Consider the following 16,476-nt stretch of genomic DNA (forward strand, 5'->3'; position numbering starts at 1 on the left):
GTGAGCAGTCACCACTGCCAAACATTTGAACACCCTGGGGGCTGTGGTGAGACCAAATGGCAGTGCACGGAACTGGAAATGACTGTCTCCTAGGCTGAAGCGCAAGTGTCTCCTTGACGCCTGATCTATCAGAATGTGATAACAGGTGTCTGAGATCTATGGAGCACATCCAAACACCCTTCTCCAAAAGCGGGAGAATGGATTGCAAGGTGACCATCCAGAATTCGGACTTTTTCACTGATCGGTTTAATCTGCTGAGATCCAAAATGGGCCTCAAGTCCCCGGTCTTTTTTGGTACCAAAAAGAATCTTGAAAGTCCCTGATCCGGCCTGGTCTGCGGGGACAGGTTGGATGACTCCTTTTTGAAGCAGCTTCGAAATTTCGCTGGCTGCCAGATCCCGTTGACTGGGTGGCTGGTCCGGGATTCTTTGGGACGGTGGAGGGGGTTGAGAGAAGGGAATGGTGTAACCTCCGGCGATGATTCGGAGCACCCATTGGTCCTGAGTGATACTTTCCCAGGCCTTTAGGTGCCTCGAAAAACAACCCCCGACTGGCTCCGGAGCTGCACAGTCGGGCACTCCTTCAGGGATGCTGGAAGGAGGAGGAGCCACGAAAGGACTCAAGGGTCTCCAGTGTTGCGGGGCCTCCGCCGCCTCTGGGACGGCGCCTCTCCTGAAAAATTTCCCCTTCCTCTGCCTCTAGAAGGGGAATCGCTCTGCTCCGACGAGTAAGGCTTTTGAGACTTACGGAACCACATTTTCCCTCCTCTTCGAGTCTTGGGATAAGGTCTGAAGGGAGTGGAAAACCGGGCCCCTACGGCAGTTAAAGTCTTACCCTCCTGTTCGCAGCGATGTCCTTTACCTTAGGTCCAAACAGAGAGGACCCATCGAAGGGGGCGTCGGCAAAGGAAGACTTAAAGGCCTCCGCAAAGTGACACAGGCGTAGCCAGGCTTGTCTCCTTAGAGCAACACCTGTGCCTGCCGCTCTGCTCGCTCCTTCGGCTGCATACGAAATGAGCCTCATGGACGAGTTGGATAACGAGGACAGAGTAGCCAATTGGGAGTTAACCGTCTGGGCTAACTGCTCAGGTAAGTTACCAGAGAGGGTATCCGAAAGCTCCTTGACCAGATCCCTCTGCAGTCTGGTGAAATGCGTCAAGTAGTTCAGAGACCTTAAAGTAAAGGTTGCTGAAGTAAGGGTGCGCTTTCCGTACCGATCCATGCTCCTAGACTCCTTATTAGGAGGATGGACGGACGTTGAAGCCTCTGCCACATCTTGCTGCGTGGCAGATGCCACCACCAAGGCATCTACAGCCACACCTTTGGAAAGAAAGTCCTTATCAGGGGGTGCCGAAAGAAATTTATTGGGGCGAGCTGGCACCGGTTCAACAGAGTCCGGGTGTTCCCACGCCCTTCGAGAGATCAAATCCATGAGCTCATCGAAGGGCAGAGACACCCAGGAGGCGGAGGGCTGAGCCCCGAAGGCCTTGAGGAACACCGACTCCTCAGCAGAAGGGGGGTTTGGACTGCCAGTCGCCTCTTGCTTAAGGATCTCCAAGATGTCCGCAAAGGATACATCATCCGAGGACGACTTGGGGGACCCTTCCGCATCATCGAGGTCGGTATCCGAGGTGAGAGACTCATCAGGGGAGTCGACGTGCTTCCTCTTGCACTGTCTCTTCCTCGGAGGTTCCTCCGAAGACGTTTCGGATGGACCTCCAGGAAGAAGGGAACCCCCAATGGGGGTAACCTCAGGCCCCAGGGCTCCGCTGCCGTGAGACAGGGGGATTGCAAAGGAGCCAGTCTCCGTGCCAAGGGAAGGTGGTGGTGAGATGGTAGAAGTGGCCAGAGAGGATTTGGCCAAGGCACTCCTCATGGCCTTGAAGGCGGGACCCCCAGAGTCCTGGGATGGTTCAACCCCCAAGGCCACAACAGCAGTCGGAACTCCCACAGCCGACGCACCGAGAGGGAGGCTCGGAACCGAAAGGATCGGTCCCGAAGCGTCCCCCCCCGGGGCCGACAGAGGAGGTCCGCGTACCGAACCCCGACCCAAAGGGCGGGGTTGGAGTTAGGGTCGGAACCGACCTGACAACCTCCACCGGCTCCACCAACACAGACTCCCAACGGCGCCGAAGCTGTTGGAGGAGGAACCGAGATAGCAGGGTGGGAAACCGGCTCCAGAGCCGACTGGGCTGGAGCAGAGACCAACTTCTGAAAGACCGGAGACTGGAAAAGCCTTTGAAGCACCCTGTCTACATCCGAATCAGACACCCTCGACGACCAAGAAGAGACCGACCGGGTCCGAGTCGACTTCTCCGCCGGCTCAGAAAAACTGGGGGACCGGCTCCGTATAGTTTCGAGAAGTATCGGCGCCGAGGGAGATTCCACTACCACTGCAATTTCCCTCAGAGCCGATGGGGACTTCGGCACCGAAGGGGAAGAGTCTGAGCGGGCAACCTTCATCGGCTCCGAAGGCAGTGGAGCCGATGGAGATGGCTCGCCTCTCGACGCCCGAGCTCTCGACTCCGAAGCCAGAGGAGTCGAGGCTGGAGACATCGAGACAGACCGTTCCGCCCTCGGCTCCGAAGTCCATGGAGCCGACGGAGAAGCCTGCCTTGACTTTTTTGCTGCCGGGTCTGACGGGCTGGTCGGAGCCGAAGATTTTTTCTTCCTAGAAGGAGAAGAAGAAGAAGATAGGGCTTCCTCAAAGGAGGGGGTAATGAGCCCTTTCAAAATCAACTTATTTTTCCTCTCTTGGAGCATGCAAGAGGAAAAAGCGTGGCAAACGCTACAGGATTCCTGGAGGTGCTTCGGACCCAAGCAGTAAATACATAAAGAATGGTCGTCCGTGATGGACATTTTATAGCTACATTTGGAACATTTTTTGAAACCTGACTGTCTATGTTCCTTCGACATGTTGACTGAATCAACACACTAAACTTTTCCAGAGGAAAAAAAAAACAAAGAAGGTACACAACTATCAACAACAACCTAGATTCTAAGTCAATGCCTAGGAAAAAGCTAGGCCCCTCTGACTCGACGGGATCACTGCCCAAAAAAATACAATTTTACCTCAGAAAAATCTGAACCACAGTCACACAACAACAAGTAGCTGTTAAAACAGCTTTTGGGTTAATTTTAGCTCAAATTTGACAGAAAATTTGTCAGTAAGGAGGTACTTAGCTCAGCCAAGTCCGAGACCACATCTTTGCTTCAGAAGCGGCAAACGAGATCTGGGGAAGCAGTTGTGGTGCATCCTGGGATATGAGGTAACTCAGCCAATAAGAGACTGCATTCTATTGTATAGCGGCAGAGTCGGAGCCGAGGATCGGCTCCAAACCCATCTGTAGAAAATGTAGGCGAGATAGGATCACATTACATCATACATTACATCATACATTTCTTTCTAGTATGTAAAAAAATATTTATAAAAATCTTGTTCACAGAGTTTAATGAAACATTCTACCTGAGCTGGTAACGCTGGCGTAAAAGTACTTTTACGCTTAAAATCTGAAGGACAAACTAAAGTATTTTTCCTCATAGTTTGTTTAACATTAAAAAACAATTTCAGGGACACTGAGCGTCCAAAAACTCTTAAATCAGTTAGCATCTCACTCAGGCTACTACCTTGTGAGGGGATATAAGTAAGTCCTTTGTTAAGCAAAGAAAGATCAGATGTTGAAAAATTAAACACAAGTTCATTTAGTCTCTCACACGGCGTCTCTGGTCTTGATCCGCACCAGAAAAAGTACAGTTTTGTACCTACCATAAATGTAGATGTTCGAGGATCCACATTGCTGCAGTCCTAACTATTGGGTAGTCCGCTGTCCAGTCGGCCCGAATACCAAAGTATATGGCTGACGTCGGTCAGGGCGCATTAGACTGACGTCAGAACGTCAGGGTACTAATGCGCATGACCGACGTCATATCCTCAGTCTTTTCTTGCCCCAGATGTCAGAAGACCCTGAAAAGATAAAGCCAAAAACCAAAAACTCCCAACATATCTGCACCAAAATATATACAAAATATACAAAATTAGCAGAATATAACCTCACCTACACAACCACCCCTAAACACAGAGGGAAGGAGGGAGGGTAATTGGACTGCAGCAATGTGGATCCTCGAACATCTACATTTATGGTAGGTACAAAACTGTACTATGTTCTTCATTCCACATTGCTGCAGTCCTAACTATTGGGTAGAATCCCAAAGCAGAGGTAAGGGAGGCTGGCAAATCATAAGGAAGCAGGAGCTGATAACATGCCTTGCAAAATAGCTGTGGCAAAACCAGCCCTAGACTTAGAGTAGAGAGGAAGGTGGTAATGCTTAGAGAAAGTATGCACTGAACTCCAAGTAGCTGCCTCCAAAATATCCTTAGTTGCCACCCCTTAGAAATGCTGTTGAAGTGGCAGTAGCCCTAGTGGAATGAGGCCTAATCCCAGCTGGAATCTCCTTGCCATGATGGGAATAACAAAATGCAATGCAAAACCCAATCCACCTAGAAATAGTTTGTTTTGACACAGGCTTGCCCTGAGAACTCAAAGCAAAAGAAACAAACAACTGCTGAGACTGCCTAAAATCCTTAGTCCTGCTCAAATAATAACGAATTGCCTGTGTACATCTAAAGTGTGCAAAATCTTTTCCCTTTATTTTGGGGATCTGCATAAAACGTAGGCAAATGAATAGTTTGGTTTAAAGCCACACTAGAAACCACTTTAGGCATAAAGGAAGGATTAGTACGTAATGATACCCTATCCTTATGAAAAATCATAAAAGGCTCAACCGCCATAAGGGCCTGTAACTCAGAAACCCTTCTTGCAGAAGTAATGACCAACAAAAAGCAGTCTTCCATGACAAGTATTTCAGTTCAGCAGTAGCTGCAGGCTCAAAAGGTTGTAGAGTAAGTTTCTCCAACACAAAATTGAGATCCCAAGCAGGAGTAGGAGCTATACGTGGGGGTCTTATATTCTTTGCCCCTCTAAGAAATTGCTTGAACAAAGGATGTGAAAACAATGGTGGGTCACAATCATAGTGAGCTGAAATTGCTGCAGCATGAATCTTAATGGAAGAGAAAGACAAACCTTTGTCCAATAATTCAGTAAGATATTGAAGAGCCACACTCAAATTAGGCTCTGAAATCTCCAAATTCTTTGCTGCAGTCCAAAATAAAAATCTCTTCCATTTTTCTGCATACACTTTCCTTGTACTAGGTCTTCTGGCTTCCATAATCACATTTAAAACTTGTTGAGGAAGTTGAGACCTGCTGTCTTTCAAAACAGAATATGCCAGGCTGTTAGATGAAGAGAGTGAAGCTTGACATTGAGCAGACGACCGTCCTTCTGAGACAACAGATGTGGAATCAAGGGTAAAGGCCATGGAGGCTTCTTTACCAGACTCCTCAGTAATGGGTACCAGTGCTGCCGAGGCCAATCTGGAGCTATTAAAATCATCCTTGGCTTGTCTTGTCTGACCTTTAGAAGCACCTTTGGAAGAAGAGGCAGAGGTGGAAACGCATACACATGAAGATTTTTCCAACTGAAAGAAAGAGCATCCACTTTCCAAGCTGTGTGATGAAACCTCTTTGTGCAAAACTTTGGCAGCTGGTGGTTTAGTGGAGAAGTTTAACAGATCCATGGCTGGAGTTCCCCAGGACACTGTCAACTTTTGAAATATATGTGGTTCCAGTTTCCACTGGTGGGTTTTCATGATTTGTCTGCTTAACACCTCTCCTAAGGAGTTCTGTGCTCCCGCAGAAACCTTGCCTGAAGAGTTAGTTGCAAGCTTAGCGTAGTCTCCCATAAAATCATTGCTTGCCTGCACAATGGGTAAGAATGTGTTCCCCCTTGTTTGTTGATGTACCACATGACAGTTGTGTTGTCTGTTAGAAGCAACACCTGCCCTGGAAGAAGTAACTCCTTGAAAGCCATTAATGCAAACTGGACTGCTAACATCTCCTTCATGTTGATATGTAGATGCTGTAGTCTGGCAGGCCACTTGTCTTGTATCCACTTTCCATTTAGATGAGCTCCCCAAGCAATGTCTGAGGCATCTGTCGTTAGAATTTGACTCGCCTCTGGTCGGGTCACAGAGAGTCCCTTGTTTAGGTGACATTCCTGAGCCCACCACAAAAATTCCTTTTGAATGCAAGGTATTATTTGAATGACAGTGTCCAAATCCTGGCAGTGCTGTGTCCATACATTTTTGAGATACCATTGTAGCTTCCTCATATGCAGTTTGGCATTGGGAAGCACCAGAATACAAGATGCCATGAACCCTAAGGCTTGAAGGACTGTCCTTGCAGTCAGCCCGGACTGAAGAGATAGTTGATGGAAGTAACTGGAAAGATTCTTTTGTTTGTCCGGGGTTAAAAAGGCCATCTGGGCTGCTGTATTCAGTCTCACACCCAGAAAGCACATGTCTTGAGAGGGTACTAGACTGGACTTTATTTCGCTCACAGAATACCCTAGGCATCTTAGCACTGCTATGACATATTCCAAATGCTGTAGAAGGTCTTCCTTTTCTTGAGCCAGAATCAGGCAATCGTCCAAGTAAGGATAGATTTGAATTCCTTTTAGCCTGAAGTAAGCTATCACTGGAGCCAGAACCTTTGTGAATACTCTGGCAGTAGATAAGCCAAAGGGCAATGCAGAGAACTGATAATGAGAATTTCCAGCTCGAAAACGCAGATACTTTCTGCAACTTAGTCTTATAGGCACATGAAGGTAAGCTTCCTTGAGATCTAAAGTTACCATCCAGTGATCCTTGCCCAGCAGAGGTAAAAGCTGTTGTAACGCCAACATTTTGAACTTTGGAATGTCCAGATAAGTGTTGAGGATAGATAAATCCAAAATTGGTCTCCACGTGTTCCCCTTCTTCGGTACTAGGAACAGGCGAGAATAAAATCCTAGGCCCCTTTCTGGCACAGGAACCGCCTGAATGGCCCCTATCTGGAGTAACTGAGAAATTTGCTTGTGAGCCTCTTGTCTTTGTAGAGGAGGAATGTCTGGCATGCCTTTGAAAGGAGGCAAGGTATGGAAATAAAACCTGTAACCGTGGTGAATGATATCCAGAACCCATTTGTCTTGGGTAATTAAATCCCAATTTTCTTTGAAAAGAGACAGTCTTCCTCCTAGAGGTGCCGCCAGGCGAGAAGGTACTGGCAGCTGAAAAGGCAGGTCATTGGGTCTGCTTACGAAAGGACTGACCCCTGCCCTCACCAGAAGTCTGAGCAGGTGAACTCCTGCCCTAGGCCTAAAAGCACCTTGAGCTCTGCCCCTACCACGCCTAGACCTACCCCTAGACTGGGAATCATAAGCAGGATAAGTCCATCCCTTAGCAGGCCAATTTCTACTAAACTTAGGAGGCTGCACCTGCAAAAATCCTTAACAGTTTGCATAGACTTAGCCTTGTCCTCCATCTTCTTTAAAACTGCTTCCACAGGCGAACCAAACAACACATCAGACTGTAAAGGAGCATCCAAAATCCTTGTCTTAACATGCTCAGCTAAGTTCTGATCTCTCAACCAGGCGTGCCTACGAAGAACAGAACCAGTGGCAGCCACCCTGGAGGAGGCCTGCACAGCATCAAAACCACATTGCAAGGAATGTTTACCCACTTGTTCAGACACATGAACTAAATCCTGCAACTCTTTACACTCAATACCTTCCGCCAGAGCATCCACCTTAGATTTCAACTGTGAAAGAAGATAATTCTGATATTTTAACATGTGAAACTGACAATTCAACGCCTCATGGCTAAAGTGGAAGAAGTATACACTTTCTTTCCCCATCTATCCAAAGCCCTTGCCTCTTTATCAGGAGGGACAGGATTTTTAACAACTGAGGCCTTCACACCTTTAGGCCCCTGAGGGACAGTTTCCGGGTCTGCCCTAGGACTCTTAAAAAGATACTTATGAGCTTCAGGCACCCTATAATACCTATCCGGTTTAACTGGGGCAGGAGGCAAAGAATCAGGATTCAGGAAGCCTCTGCAAAACATCTTCCACCACATTCAAAACAGGAGGTATAGCTAAAGGCCTATGCTGGGGTAAAACAAGAATTCCCTAAGCCTTTTCCTGGAATCAGAGAAATCTTGACCTTCCCATTTAAAATGCTCCCTCATGGAATGCAGAGTCTCTGAAAATGAAAAATCCTCAGGAGGAGAAGCAGGAGTAGAATCATCCACATCAGAATCAGAATAAGGAGGGTACTCCTGCAAGTCTTCAGTCAAGACTCAAGCCTCCGAGCATTGCTCAAAACTCTCAAACTCAGGTTCCACCATAGGCCTCTTATCAGGAGGGGGCATAGAAACCCTAATCATAGTAATCAAATCCTCTGCCATTTTAAGCATATGTTTCTTAGGCAAAGATCCTGAAGCACTAGGAGAAACCCCACAGAAGCTAAACTTGGCCTGCCCTCAAAGAAGCCTTGGAAACTGAAGGGGAGGCTCTAACCACCTTAGGAAGAGAGGGAAGAACAGCCACCTGAGAAGCCCCCTCAGCCTGGCCTACTTCCTGAGAGAATACATCCTGTAACAGTAAAGTCTCTCCCTGAGACTCCAAAGAAACACCTGGCAAAACCTCCGGCTCCACTGAGCCCTCTAAAGAACCGGCCTGGGACTGTCGGTTCCTCCACTCTAGGCTTTGCTGTTTTGTCCTTGCGCTTTTAGCGAAGCAAGGCCGGAACATCCGACGGCATTTTATAATTACAACGCTTCCCAAACACTAACCTGGCACAGTCTAACCTTCTCTTAATAGTGCGTTTGTTAAATCTAGCACAAGAGCGCATCCAACAACGTCGTGCTCAGGCCCTAAACAAGGTATACACAAAGTATGGTAATCCCTATGAGGTATGTGTTTCCCACAAGAAATACAGTTATTCACTTTTTCTGAGATCCGTTAAATACTGAGGCAAGAAAACCAAAATATTCCCCAACGGGTACTTAGCCAACTTTGATTCGGTCTGAAACTCTGGCTTCAGAAACTTTCAGAACGCCAACCTGCACTCGCAAAATTGCTTCTGCATCGGACCATGCGGCAAAAAAGACTGAGGATATGACGTCGGTCATGCGCATTAGTACCCAGACGTTCTGACGTCAGTCTAATGCGCCCTGACCGACGTCAGCCATATACTTTGGTATTCGGGCCGACTGGACAGCGGACTACCCAATAGTTAGGACTGCAGCAATGTGGAATGAAGAACATCTGCCTTTTCCTTCAGCTTCTGCTGCTGGAACGATTTCTTGATATTGGCCTCTTTCTCACAGGAAGAGGCAAAAAAAGTACAGTTTTGTACCTACCATAAATGTAGATGTCCGATAGATATGCAACTACAGTCATAACATGTGGGTTGTCCTGCCTCAGGCACCCCTCGGTCGGCCGGATTCCAAAGTCTGGGTCCGATGTCGCATTTCTCTCCGACGTCAGTGCTGCTGGAGTATATAAGCATCAGCCGACACCATTTTCTTCAGTGTTTCTTGCCCCAGATGCCAGGTGCCCTCCAAGGAAGGCTGTAATCAAATTGGAAGGAAAAAACAGGATTCCAAACAAATAAATAAGCAATAAACAGATACACCATAACAGATATCCCCAGCTAAGAGGAACAGGGACAGGAGTGGACCCAAGGCATAGAGGGGTATGGAGGGAGGGAAAATCCGACTGCAGTTGCATATCTATCGGACATCTACATTTATGGTAGGTACAAAACTGTACTATGTCCTTCAAGAATGCAACTGCAGTCATAACATGTGGGTAGAATACCATAGCTTAGCTGGGGGAGGAGGAATGCTCTAGGAAAGAGATGGTGTGGCAATCAAACCCTGCAGGACTGCCGAAGCAAAGCCTGCTCTGGATCTGGAGTATAGAGGGAGATTGTTGTGTTTGGAGAATGTATGCACGGAGCTCCATGTAGCAGCTTCTAGAATGTCCTTTGTAGGCACCCCTCTTAAGAATGCTGTAGCTCTGGTGGAGTGTGGTCTGACATTGACTGGAACAGTCTTCCCATGGAAGGAATAACAAAATCTGATGCAATGTCCAATCCATTTGGAAATAGTCTGTTTTGAAATTGCTTTCCCTTGCACTCCAGGGGCGTAAGCTACAAAAAGTTGATCAGACTTCCTACTGGTCTTGGTTCTATCCAGGTAGTAGCGAAGTTGTCTGTGAATGTCCAAGGTATGTAACAGTCTTTCCCCTTTGTTTTCAGGATTGGGGAAGAAACCAGGTAGATGAATAGCTTGATTTAAAGAAACCCTAGATACCACCTTTGGCATAAAAGTAGGGTTGGTTCTTAAGGAGAGACTGTCTCGGTGAAAGATTATGAATGGTGGTATTGCCATTAGGGCCTGTAGTTCCGAAACCCTTCTTGCTGAGGTAATTGCCAACAGGAAAGCTGTCTTCCATGAGAGGAATTGTAAGTCCACTGAAGCTGCTGGTTCAAAAGGAGGTAGAGTTAGTTTTTCTAGAACAAAGTTGAGGTCCCAAGCTGGCACTGGAGCCTTTCTTGGTGGCTTAATGTTCTTGATTCCCCTAAGGAATTGCCTTAGCAAAGGATGTGAAAACACAGGTGGATCAGTGTTATATCTAGCTGAAGCATGTATCTTTATGGAAGAATATGAGAGTCCATTCTGAAGCATATCTGCCAAATATTCCAGGATGAGTGGGATGTTCAATAGTGATGCATCATGACCCTTGCTGGTGTTCCAAATGCTGAATCTCGTCCATTTTGTCAAGTAAACCTTTCTGGTGAATGGTCTTCGAGCTTCTGTTAGTATCCGCTGGACTTCCTTGGAGAGAGAAAGATTGAGGTTATTCATGGAATCTCCCAGGCTGTTAGCTGCAGTGTCTGAAGGTTTGGATGCACGGTTTTGAAGTTGTGCCGAGTCAAAAGTAGGGGCCATTGGGGAAGGGCCCACTTCTTGTTGTGACATATGCTCCGTAGCAGTGGGTACCAGTGTTGTCTTGGCCAGTCTGGAGCTATTAGGATCCCTTTGGGTCTCTCTGTTTTGATCTTCAGTAGTACTGTGGTCATCAGTGGCAGAGGTGGGAATGCATATATTTTTAGGGAGTTCCAGATGAAAGAAAGAGCATCTATTGTCCAAGCTTGTGGATGGTATGTCCTTGAACAGTACTTTTGCAGATGATGGTTGAGGTGAGAGGCAAATAAGTCTACTTCTGGCGTGCCCCATGTCGAGGTGAGTTGTGTGAAGATCCTTGGGTGTAACCTCCACTCGTGAGGATCTATGAAATTCCTGCTTAGGCTGTCTGCCAGCACATTGTCTTTGCCTGGAACAAACTGGGATTGTAAGTGTATGTTCAGGCTCAGTGATTTTTCCCAAAGATTCATTGTCAGTCTGCAAAGGGGGTAGGAATGGGTGCCCCCTTGCTTGTTTATGTACCACATCACAGTGGTGTTGTCTGTCCATATCAGTAAATGTCCTTGTTGAAGTTGTTGTCGAAAAGCCTCGATGGCATGCATTACAGCCAGCATTTCTTTTTGGTTTATATGCAGATGTGTTTCCTTTGGAGACCATTGTCCTTGTATGCATCTGCCTTGCATATGCGCCCCCCCATCCAATGTCTGAGGCGTCTATGGTCATGGTCTGTGTTATCTGAGGTTTTTTGAATGACATACCTGTGTTTGCCTGGCTTACCGAGGCCCACCATAGGAATTCCTTTTGTAGGCATGGAATGAGCGGTATGGTTGCCTCTAAGTTGTTGTTGTGCTGAGACCATAGACTTTTTAAGTACCATTGAAGTTTTCTCATGTGTAGTCTTGCTAATGGAACCAGGAGAATGCAGGATGCCATGTAACCCAGGGCCTGTAGGAATCTCCTTGCAGTCATCTGGGTGAGTTTTGCCAAACCCTTGAAATAACGAGTTAACTTCTCTTGCTTGTCTTCTGTCAGGTAAGCCATTTGAGAGGCTGTGTCCAGATTGGCTCCTAAGAAGGTTATTTGCTGGGATGGTTGAAGTCTTGACTTTTGAAAGTTGACTGTGTATCCCAGAGCCTGAAGTAATTGTATGACATAGTTCAAGTTTTTTGTCAACATCAGTTTGTCGTCCGCTTGTATAAGGCAGTCGTCCAGGTACGGGTAAATTTGGATCCCCTGGAGCCTGCAATGAGCAATTACTGAAGCCAGGAATTTTGTGAATACTCTGGGAGCAGTAGATAAGCCAAATGGCAATGCTGAGAATTGATAATGCTCTGGCCCTGCAAGAAATCAGAGGTATCTTCTGCAGCTGTGTCTGATAGGGACATGCAGCTATGCCTCCTTGAGGTCCAGAGTAATCAGCCAAGACCCCTTGCCCAGCATGGGAAGGAGTTGCTGCAGTCTCAGCATTTTGAAATTTGGTACTATGAGAAAAGTGTTTAATGCGGACAAGTCCAGTACTGGTCTCCATAGAGTTTCTTTTCTTGGCACAAGGAACAGTCTTGAGTAGAACCCCTGGCCTTGTTCTTGTTGTGGTACTCTTTCTATTGCTTTTATCTGAGCCAGCAGAGAAATTTGCTTGATAGCCTCTGCCCTCTGGTTTTGTGGTAGGTTTGGCATGCCCTGTTTTCTGGGTAAGGTGTGAAAATGGAACCTGTAACCTTGGTCTATAATGTCCAAAATCCATTTGTCTTTTGTCAATCTGTGCCAATTGTCTGAAAACAGAGATAATTTTCCGCCCAAGGGTGCTTCTGTTTGCTCCTTGGTTGGCGGTTGTAAAGGAAAGTCATTGAGATTGTGTCTGAGGAGTGGGGGAGACCCCTGTGTCACTTCTTTGGTTTGCTGGCTGCCATTGTCGTCCCCTGTAAGAACCTCTGTATTGTCCTCTTCCTCGGCCACGCCTGTTTTTACCCCTTTGAAATTTTTCAGGGTTAGGAAAGGACCAGTTCTTTGAAGGCCAATTCCTGCTGAATCTGGGGGGCTGAACCTGGAGGAAATCTTTGACCGTCTGAACTGATTTTGCTTTTTCCTCGATGGACTTTAGCACATCTTTAGCATTAGCACCAAAAAGCATGTTCTTCTCCAAGGGTGCATCCAGAAGTTTTGCCTTAACCTGATCTGGTAGAGGTTGTTCTTTTAACCATGCATGTCTGCGAATGACTGCCCCTGTCATAGCTGCCCTACATGAAGCTTCCAATGCATCATATCCACACTGCCGAAAGTGATTGCTGACTTGCTGTGAATTATGTACAGCTTCCTGCAAAGACTTCCTGTCTAAAGGGTCAGGAGAGGCCAAAGTTTTCTGTAAATCATCTAACAGGAAATCCTGATATTGTAACATATGAAAAAGGCAATTCAAAGCTCTCATAGATAAAGTGGTGGTGTAGTACACCTTTTTCCCCATCTCTCTAATGACCTAGCTTCCCTGTTGGAAGGCAAGGGATTTTTAGAGGTGGAAGCTGAAACACCTTTAGGTCCCTGAGAAATAGTTTCTAAATCAACAGCATGGGCCCTGAACAAATGGGAATGTGTGTCTGGGACCCTGTAATATCTGTCTGGCTTAGCTGGTGCAGGAGGAAGGGAATCAGGGGTAACACTTGAGTCAGAATATAGATCATCCAAAACATCAAGCACAGGAGGAATAGCTAGGGGCCTGTGCTGGGGCTTTTTAAGGAAGGTTCGAAGGCGCTTTCTGGTATCAGAATATTCCTGGCCTTGCCACGTGAAATATTCCCTCATGGTATGCAGAAAGTACAGTTTTGAACCTACCATAAATGTAGATGTCCGAACAGGAATGCATCTGCAGTCATTACAAATGGGTTGTCCTGTCGTCAGGCAGCCCTTCGGTCGGCCGGATTCCAAAGTCTGGGTCTGGCCTCGGCTGGTGTCGCACTTCACCCGACATCATAGCTGCAGTTCTTCGGGTATAAAGGCATCAGCCGACGCCATCTTCCTCAGTGTTTCTTGCCCCAGATGCCAGTTGCCCTCTTGGATAGCTAAATTTTGGATAAATGCCAATGTTTCCAAATAGTAGAAGGCAAACACAAAAAATAAGCATGTATGTACATATATATAAACAAATACACCATAAGAGATCCCCCCACAGCTAGCTATTAGATGGGCAAATACCCTGGGAATACCACAAAGGGGAAGGAGGGTGGGTAATCCTGACTGCAGATGCATTCCTGTTCGGACATCTACATTTATGGTAGGTTCAAAACTGTACTATGTCCTTCAAGGATGCATCTGCAGTCATTACAAATGGGTAGAATACCATAGCCAAACTAGGGGAGGAGGAAGAGAAAATTATGGTGTAGTTAGAATCCCTTGCAAAACAGCAGTGGCAAACCCTGCTCGGGATCTAGAGTATAAAGGTAAGTTATAATGCTTGGCAAATGTATGCACGGAGGTCCAAGTAGCAGCCTCTATAATGTCCTTGGTAGCCACTCCTCGTAAGAAAGCTGTGGTAGTGGCTGTAGCCCTTGTAGAATGAGGCCTTATGTTCTGTGGAGTTTGCTTTCCATGGTAGGAGTAACAGAATCTAATGCAATTTCCTATCCACTTGGAGATTGTCTGTTTTGAAATTGCTTTTCCTTCCCTTCCTGTTGCATATGCTACCAGAAGCTGGTCAGTTTTTCTATTGCCCTTGGTTCTGTCCAGGTAGTAGCGAACTGTCTATGTACATCCAAAGTATGCAGCAGTCTTTCCCCCGTTCTGTGGATTGGGAAGAAGGTAGGTAGGTGGATTGCCTGGTTTAAAGACACTCTGGATACCACCTTAGGCATAAATGTAGGATTTGTTCTCATGGATACTATCTTGATGGAAGATTAGGAAGGGTTGTACTGCCATTAAAGCCTGTAGCTCAGAAACCCTTCTTGCTGAGGTAATTGCCAGCAGAAAAGCAGTTTTCCAGGACAGGTGTTGAAGATCTGCTGTTGCTGCTGGTTCGAAAGGGGGGAGTGTCAATTTTTCTAGCACAAAGTTCAAGTCCCATGCTGGTAATGGTGGTTTCCTAGGAGGTTTTACATTTTTAATTCCTCTCAGAAACTGCCTGAGTAGAGGTTGCGAGAAGACAGGGGGATCGAAGCTGTATTCTGCAGAAATAGCTGATGCATGTATCTTGATGGAGGAATAGGACAGGCCTGTATGGAAAAGCTCTGCCAAATACTCCAGGATGTTGGCAATGTCTACCTTTGACACATCTTTTCCCCTTTTAGTACTCCAAATGAGAAACCTTTTCCATTTTCCTGCATAGTTCCTTCTTGTTGAGGGTCAGCGGGCCTCAAGGATAATGTCTTTAACCCTTTGGGATAAATCTGGGTTAGTTGCTCTTATGTAATGTTCCAGGCAGTCAGCTGCAGAGTTTTCAGGTTGGGATGCAGGGTGTTGTAGCCGCTCTGAGTTAACAGCAAAGGAATCGGGTAGTGTCCACATTTTCCCCCGAGACATGCTCCTCAGTAATGGGTACCAATGTTGTCTTGGCCAGTCTGGAGCTATCAGAATGATCCTTGGACGTTCCTCTTTGATTTTCAATAGCACCTTGTGCATCAAAGGAAGAGGTGGGAATGCATATACTGTCAGGCCTTTCCAACTGAAGGATAGAGAGTCCACCTTCCAAGCAAGTGGGTGGTACGTCCTTGTGCAGAATTTCTTGAGCTGGTGATTGAGTGGGGATGCGAATAGGTCTATTTGTGGCAGACCCCATTTCTTTGTGATGACCTTGAAGATGTCCGGGTGTAGCATCCATTCGTGAGCATCCGAGGTAGTTCTGCTTAATATGTCTGCTAGGATGTTTTCTTTTCCTGGTACAAAAATTGCTTGTAACTGAAAGTTGTAGCTCAGAGCCATATTCCATAGGTCCAGTGCCATCCGGCATAGAGGGTATGAATGAGTGCCTCCCTGTTTGTTGATGTACCACATGACTGTGGTGTTGTCTGTCCTTATCAACTGCCCTTCTTGGAGGAATGGTCTGAAATTCTGGATTGCTAGTTTTACTGCCAGCATTTCCTTTTGATTTATGTGCAGGTGCAGCTGATCTGGAGTCCATAAGCCTTGTATGCACTTGTCCAGCATGTGGGCCCCCCAACCGAGGTCTGAGGCGTCCGTTGTGATGGTTTGGTTGAATGCTGTGGAAGGGCAAACCTGGGTTTGACTGGCATGCCTGAGCCCACCATAGGAGCTCTTGTTTCAGGCATGGAATTAGTGGTATTTCGGTTTCTAAGCTGTGCCTGTGTTGAGACCATAAATTCTTCAGGTACCACTGTAGCTTTCTCATATGCAGTCTGGCATGAGGGACCAGGATTATGCAGGATGCCATGAAGCCCAAGGCCTGCAGTACTTTCCTTGCTGTTAGTTTGTTCTGCTTTGTTAATGCCAAGAAGTAGAGAGGAAGTTGTTCTTGTTTTTCTGCAGTTAGGAATGCCATCTGTTTTACTGTGTCCAATTCTGCACCTAAGAAGGTTATTCTTTGGGATGGTATCAGTCTTGACTTTTTATATTGACTGTATATCCCAGGGCTTGCAGTAAGCAAATGACTCTTTGTAAGTCTTCT

General features: G+C 46.6%; 1 protein-coding gene across 1 annotated transcript in view; it reads right to left on the reverse strand.

The window, feature by feature from the left end:
- Positions 1 to 16,476, reverse strand: part of UBR5 (ubiquitin protein ligase E3 component n-recognin 5) — a 3,965,620-nt gene that overhangs the window by 3,661,571 nt on the left and 287,573 nt on the right. The gene's annotated exons all lie outside the window — the stretch shown is intronic.

This window comes from Protopterus annectens, chromosome 3.part0 (assembly GCF_019279795.1).
Source record: "Protopterus annectens isolate FY-2018-M chromosome 3.part0, PAN1.0, whole genome shotgun sequence".
NCBI lineage: Eukaryota > Metazoa > Chordata > Ceratodontiformes > Protopteridae > Protopterus > Protopterus annectens.